Source organism: Aphelocoma coerulescens, chromosome 6 (genome assembly GCF_041296385.1).
Source record: "Aphelocoma coerulescens isolate FSJ_1873_10779 chromosome 6, UR_Acoe_1.0, whole genome shotgun sequence".
In the NCBI taxonomy this organism is placed as follows: domain Eukaryota; kingdom Metazoa; phylum Chordata; class Aves; order Passeriformes; family Corvidae; genus Aphelocoma; species Aphelocoma coerulescens.
This window is the reverse complement of record NC_091020.1, coordinates 26,603,810-26,610,084: the sequence shown is the minus strand read 5'-3', so window position 1 is coordinate 26,610,084 and position 6,275 is coordinate 26,603,810. Positions and strand designations below refer to the sequence as shown.

At 41.5% G+C, this 6,275-nt stretch overlaps 1 long non-coding RNA gene across 1 annotated transcript; it reads right to left on the bottom strand.

Moving 5' to 3' along the window:
* Nucleotides 1-450: 450 nt before the first annotated feature.
* LOC138112861 (uncharacterized) lies at nucleotides 451-3,803 on the bottom strand. Its single transcript, XR_011151874.1, has 2 exons — nucleotides 3,701-3,803; nucleotides 451-907 (listed from the first exon to the last, which is right to left on the bottom strand). It is a non-coding gene; the product is annotated as an uncharacterized lncRNA (long non-coding RNA).
* Between the last annotated feature and the right edge of the window lie 2,472 nt (nucleotides 3,804-6,275).

Sequence of the window (6,275 nt, the reverse complement as noted above, 5' to 3'; positions counted from 1 at the left end):
TTTGTTCAGTGCTTAACTGCAGGTTTGCACACCTGAGCCCTGTTCCCTATTAACTGTTTACAAAGAGAAGAGGGAAAATATCAAAGACCTTACACTGTCCAGATTCCCTGATCAGAACCAGTGGGAGAGAAGGGTAGAGGAAACTCATTTAAAATATTAGTGTCAGTACATTTGGAAGGGCCTCTACATGCAGCACTCACAACCTGAGCCTTTAAGTAAGTCAATTGAATGGTTCCCTAGGAAGATCTTTCTTTGATACAACACAGAGAATTCCTTTTGTTGCAAAAATGGCAAAAAGAAAGGGGATAAAATGTGTGAGCTGAAAAGGAAGAGGAACTGAAATAGAGTCACATCACAAGTGCTGAAAATGGATTTTTTTTTGGTAGATCACGACAATACAGAATTTCTAATGCAGAAAGCATTTGAGAATAGAAAAGAAGGCATCCAGTGTGCAAGAAAGGCACAAGAAGATATGTCTTTTATTGCCTTTTTTTTTTTCTGCCCCTCTCATCAGAACAATGAGAAGGGTCAGGCATGAGCTGTGGAGATTATTTTGGCAATACAGACACTGTTGTAGTGATATGTGACAGACAAAGCAGGGAGATCATCCACGTGGAGACCTCACTGGACTACTTGTTGGTCCAGAAAATGGCCAGCTGGCTGTGAAAGAGGCATATGTGTGTGGGGGAGAGAAGGTGAGATGGAGTAATCTGATATTTCCACATTTTCCAAAGCAGGAAGTTCCAGGTTATCACTCATATTGAAATGACAGATCAAATGACTACAAAACTGCATCTTGACCTCCTTCCTCCCCTCCTCTTGGTGCAGAGAGAGGATTTAGCTGTAAGCTCCATTCCATGGTCAGTGCCTGGGCTCACTGTATTGCTTCCTCTCTTTCTTTCTGTGGCTGTGGAAAGTACAGAAAAGCTTTTATGTAATGAAAGCTAGACCAGGAAAAGGATCTGCTCTGATGAGATTCCCCAGAAGACAATACTGGCTCTAATTCCTCCACTTTAACTTTCTACTTCCGGAGGATTTGCCAAGGAAGGAATTTAATTTTTTCCCTAGACGAATGTATTAATGTTTAATAAAAAGCAAAGCCAGATGACACTCCTCGAGAAATAACGAATTTACATAAATCTTTTGCTGTATTTGAACAGAACAAGATAAATTGAGGGGGCTTAACTCAGATGTTTTTTTTCTTTTCTAAAAAATAATAACTATAAAATACCCAAAAGGCTTCAGCTTCAGAAAATGGGTTTTTGTGTTACTCCATATCAAGACATACAGGGTCTTAAAGAATGTATTACATCCTCTTTCCCACTGATTTGTCTCCTGATTCTGACTTGCCTTCCTAGCCTGTTGCTGCCCCCAGTACCAGGCACTGGCAGATGGCTTACCAAGAAGAAAACACTGAGCCAAAGAAGGTTTTTCCACCTCAGGCTGTCTCCTTATACTCTGCCTAAGTTACTTAGCCATTTCTCAGCATTTTCAGCCATGAATATTTATTGTTCACCCCTTTTTACAAGAAGCTCCATACAACCTGTGTTACTTTTTGAGGTTGTCTGGAGTCTAAAAGTTTAGATGGACTATTTTAAAGAAACCCAAGAGTTCACCCTAAGGGAAGCAAAAATGAACTGTAACACTTTATGTTGGTGGGTAGTTCTGCCTGATACTGAGCTCATTACCCTGGTCCTTTAATTTTCCTTCAACGGCCTGTCAAATATGAACTCCCTCTGGATGCTGGGGAGACACATATTTCACCTCAACAATTGACAGTGATCAAAAAAGTGAAGGATGCCACGATGCAGCACCTCCAGCTTGGCACACTGAAGAAAGGTTTGACTTGAGAGTGCCCTCACCCCAACCTGTTTCACTGGTTTTCTCTTCCCTCTGCTTGTATGTACCCCACAGTAGTGAAAGCACCAGTAAAAGACTGTTCAGCTAAAGAACATTTCCCTCCTTGCTCTCCATTTTGCTTGAAAGACTGCACAGGGACATTTACTAACTCTATTTTAGAAGGATATGTCAAGTCTCCTACCAGGACCCTGCACAGACTTTTTCAGTATCAATTTACTCTCCATTGCCAAGCTTTTAAGCAAAAATAAACCAAGATAATGTCAATAAATCATCTTCCCTCCTTTCCAGCACAGCACCAATGGAAGACTGTGGTAAGTTATCATGTTTTTAACTATGAACCTGTCTGGCTCTTTCTCATTTATCTTGTGTCTCCCACTCTGGTCTGGCTCAAGGCTGAACATTAGCAAATGATGAATGCAGGGCTGTCTCTCCTGGTTTGTACTGGCATTATTAACCCATATTCTCCTGAATATTTCATACCACATACATTAATCATGAGTTGTTGGAGTCATGGCAATTGACTCTCAGGTTAGTTGCTCTGTGTGTGAGGGCAGGACAGAAATGTTGGCTATTGGGTAATCCCTGTTCTGCATTCTCAAGGATTTTCTTTATCCCTACGATGCTGATCATTGTAAAGCAAATTGACTGGTGTAAATTTGCCATTCCACATGTATTTACATCAGTATCTGTCCTAATGATGTTTTTTAGGTGGCTATAGTATCATATTTTGAGTTATTGTGATTCTAAGAATGCCAATAATCAATTGTATAATGTAACAACTCTGTGGCTGTAACATATAGTCATCTTTCTGCTGATTCAATAATGACCCATCAACTATTGTCCTCTTTTTCCTTTCTTCCTTATATATCTACTATTTTCTCTCTCTTTTTTTTTTTAGTTTGTGTTCTTTTTTTCACTCTGATTCATTGCCTCAGAAAACAGTTGCTACGCACAGACAGCAGCAATAGAATAAGACAGATCTTGTATTCCCCTCTGGACACGGCTAAGCTTGTATGAGACAAACCTCTGGAGACCAAGGTTTCAGTAATTTGGTGGGGAGAATTGGACTGGAAAGGTGAAATTGTTTCTTGTTGTGCATACAGAAGGCAAGGTCTTCAAATTCAATCTGGAAGTGAGTAAAGAACCATCTTTGTGACATCCTCTGTTTTACTGTCTGTTTAGGTGCACGTGTCACAGACCAACAGCTTTATGCCTGATTTTTCTCCAGGGAATCCCTCACTGAAAACAGTTCATAGTGAGGGTCAACACTCCATATATACAGGCCTGGGTTTTCCTGGGAAACTGAGACACGTTCCTGCTGATCTCCTGACCACGAAGCAGTCTTTCCAGATTGCCCTACCTGTGTGGTGGTAAATGAACAGATCCCCAAGCAAATAGCTGGCACAGATTTCAGGGTGTTTGGTTTGAGAACTACAACCTGCATTTTCTATTTTTAAAAAAATAAAATGGTGAACACTTTTGACCCACTTTAGCCAAAGAAATTCTCCACAACTTGTCCTATTTCCTCCCCAGGCTCCTGTTCCAATGGTCCATGTCACCACTGTATTCAACCAGCAGAACTGCTCAATTCTGTGCTCCTGAAAGACAGTATTTAGATTCTCTGGTAGTAACTGAGGGAAGGACCATAAACCTATGCCTATAGTACCAATATAAGTAGATGAGGCAAAATTGGGAAACGTGATTTCTGAGAAATGAAAAGATGCTCCAGCAGCCCCCGTCACAGACTCCCTTCTCCTGCAGTACAGGTGGCTGCACTTCTGTCATCAAGGAAATACAACCAAAAATGGATTACATTACCTGTGGCTATTTGCATACTTACAAAATTATAACAAAGAGACAATCTCCAGGAGAGCTCAGGGTCATGGCTGGAAGAGCTGAGTTTTTCAGCAGAACATCTGCAGATCCCCCTGCAGTGATGATTACCAAGCTGTGTGTCATGTAATGAGGGGCTAAATATGGCTGAGACTACAGGCACTGTGGGGAGATGGTTAATGAGGTGCTAATTGGGTAAGAAAAAAACAGAAAGAGGAAATGAGTAGGGAGGCTAGTGCATCTGATACGGAAGAGCTTTGGAATGGAGAGTTATACAAGATATTTTTGGCTCCAGCTTGTATTCCTTTACTCTCACCTGTGTAGGAGATGGATCTTTCCCCGGACTCAGCTGGAGCCCTCGTTGTTCAGCATGACCACTCTGCTGGTGCCCAGACATGGAGCTCATGTACCATTTCATCTTGTGGCAGCTCAGCTCTGCCAGCCCTGCCTACACGGAGGGGGGGAGCAGGTGCTGGGGTGAAGGTCTGGCAGGAGCTCCTGAGAGCTCCTCACTGATCCTGTGCTTGAAGTTAACTGCTGTTAACTGGTACGCTTATAGATCTCCAGAGGTCTTATTGTCCTCCTGACTTTGGGCTTCAGGGCAGTCTGACATGAAGTGAGGGTAGGGCAGGAGCGATGCAGGGGCCAAGGCTGTCAGAGCAGAAGCACTTGCAGCCACAGTCTTGTGCATAAATGTCTTCAGAGGTGAGCTGAAATACTTTATTCCATCTTCCCTGTTATCCAGCAGCTGAATGAGCATTGATTCTTGTTAATCACAGTTTTGGGGACTACTGGAGACAAGTCATGGGGCTCCCAGGGGGAGGCATTGTTTGAGTCTACATGCAGCTCTGTCCACTGCCACTTTTTCTCTGCTGTCCAAGGCTTGTGCTGGTGGCTCTTGCCTGAGGTAATCCTATTATTACCTATGCCCACTGCAGGAAAGGCCACAGACACTGTTTCTTTCTTCTGACCAAACAGATGGTCTTGCAGGCTCTAAATTGCCCAGTGACTCAGTTGTTGTGGGTTCCCCTGACCATCCCATTGTTTTGTGACAAGCATCTTCTCTCTTCCTGTTCTTGGTGTGAAACATTTGTCTTGCTTCTCTGTCTTCAGTACACTAGGGAATTATATACATTTGGAAAAACCCACTCATTTCCTCCCTTCTTCTCTGCCAAATTGTCATTTGATAGTGATCTTTATGAAAACATTTTACTTGAACATCATAATTTTTTGTATTAAGACTGTAGAAACTGTATACTGGCAGCCTCAGTTTTTCAATATAATTTAATTTTCTTTGAAATGTTTAATTTCTAATTATATAACTATGGACAACCCCTTAAAAATTTCGATTTCATTCACAGCACTGATTTAGACTTTTCATGTGCCATAAAACAGTTCCTGTGGTTTAGCTCTTTGAAAGAGTGTTATACCCCTGGTTGGTGCAGGGTAGGCAGTAAGATTATGGTAATTAGTGATCATTCTTTGATTGAAGGAGCATGCCCATACACATGTAAAATGCTAGTGTTCCATATATTCCTGGTGCCTATAATTTTTACCTGCCTTTCAGGCTGAATTGCACTGCATTGCTCAAAACACATTTAGATCCTCTGGGTACAGCAGGATTTTCAAGGTCTACAACCATGTGCAGTGAAAGATATGATAAATGCTGAAGTGGTTTCCTAAGTGAAATGAAGAAAACGAAAATGATACCAGTGCTGATGAAGGTGAGCAGCAAGCCTGAGACTTAAAGAGGGAAAATGACAGTGTTATCAGTCAGGTATCATGGCAACCAAGGAGCCTAGAATTTGGTGTCAGCTTTCCATTCATATTGTCTCTTTACTTGGCACAACAAGGTATATTTTCCTTCAGAAAATTTAATCACATCCACTGGAGGTCATTCAAATGTTTAAGCACCTGGCCTTGCTCAGGAACTTGAGGAATTCAAAGAGCTCATGGATATCTGCATCCATGTACTTGTAGAGGGGAAAAAAAAATCAAACAAGCCCCCCCACAAAACAACCCACCAGACAAATCTGTGAAATCCAGGCAGAAAATTCACAGTTGTATAAGACATCCTGTTTATTATTGAACCTCTTAGTCTATAGGAATTTTATGCTCCGTGTTATTTAGTGGCTGGAATTAAAATACTGTAAATCCATGCCTTCTCTAGAGACAGCACAGGCCATTTTTTGCACAGTGAGCTAAACCAAGGATGAGAGCAAGGCCAGAGGTCCACCATGAAAACTCATCTTTGCGTGACACACTTGTCTTTTTGTAGACTCACACACACATATATATATATGTATGTGCTCATGTCTACATTGCAATCTGGGATAGGGGAATTGCAAAAGGCTTTAGAAGGATGGATTTAGTCAAGAAAAACTTTTCTTTGAGGCACAGAAATGAGATTGTGATGTAAAATAAATCAGTGGCAGAATTAGAATGCGGAAAGTCTGAGATCTGGAATGTTTAATCCTTGACCTGTCTCTCAAATGATGCCAAGAGCAATCAGGTTACACAGGAATCCCTCTTACTGAGGGTAATGTATTACTAAGTTATGAACACATAATGTATTCCTAAGT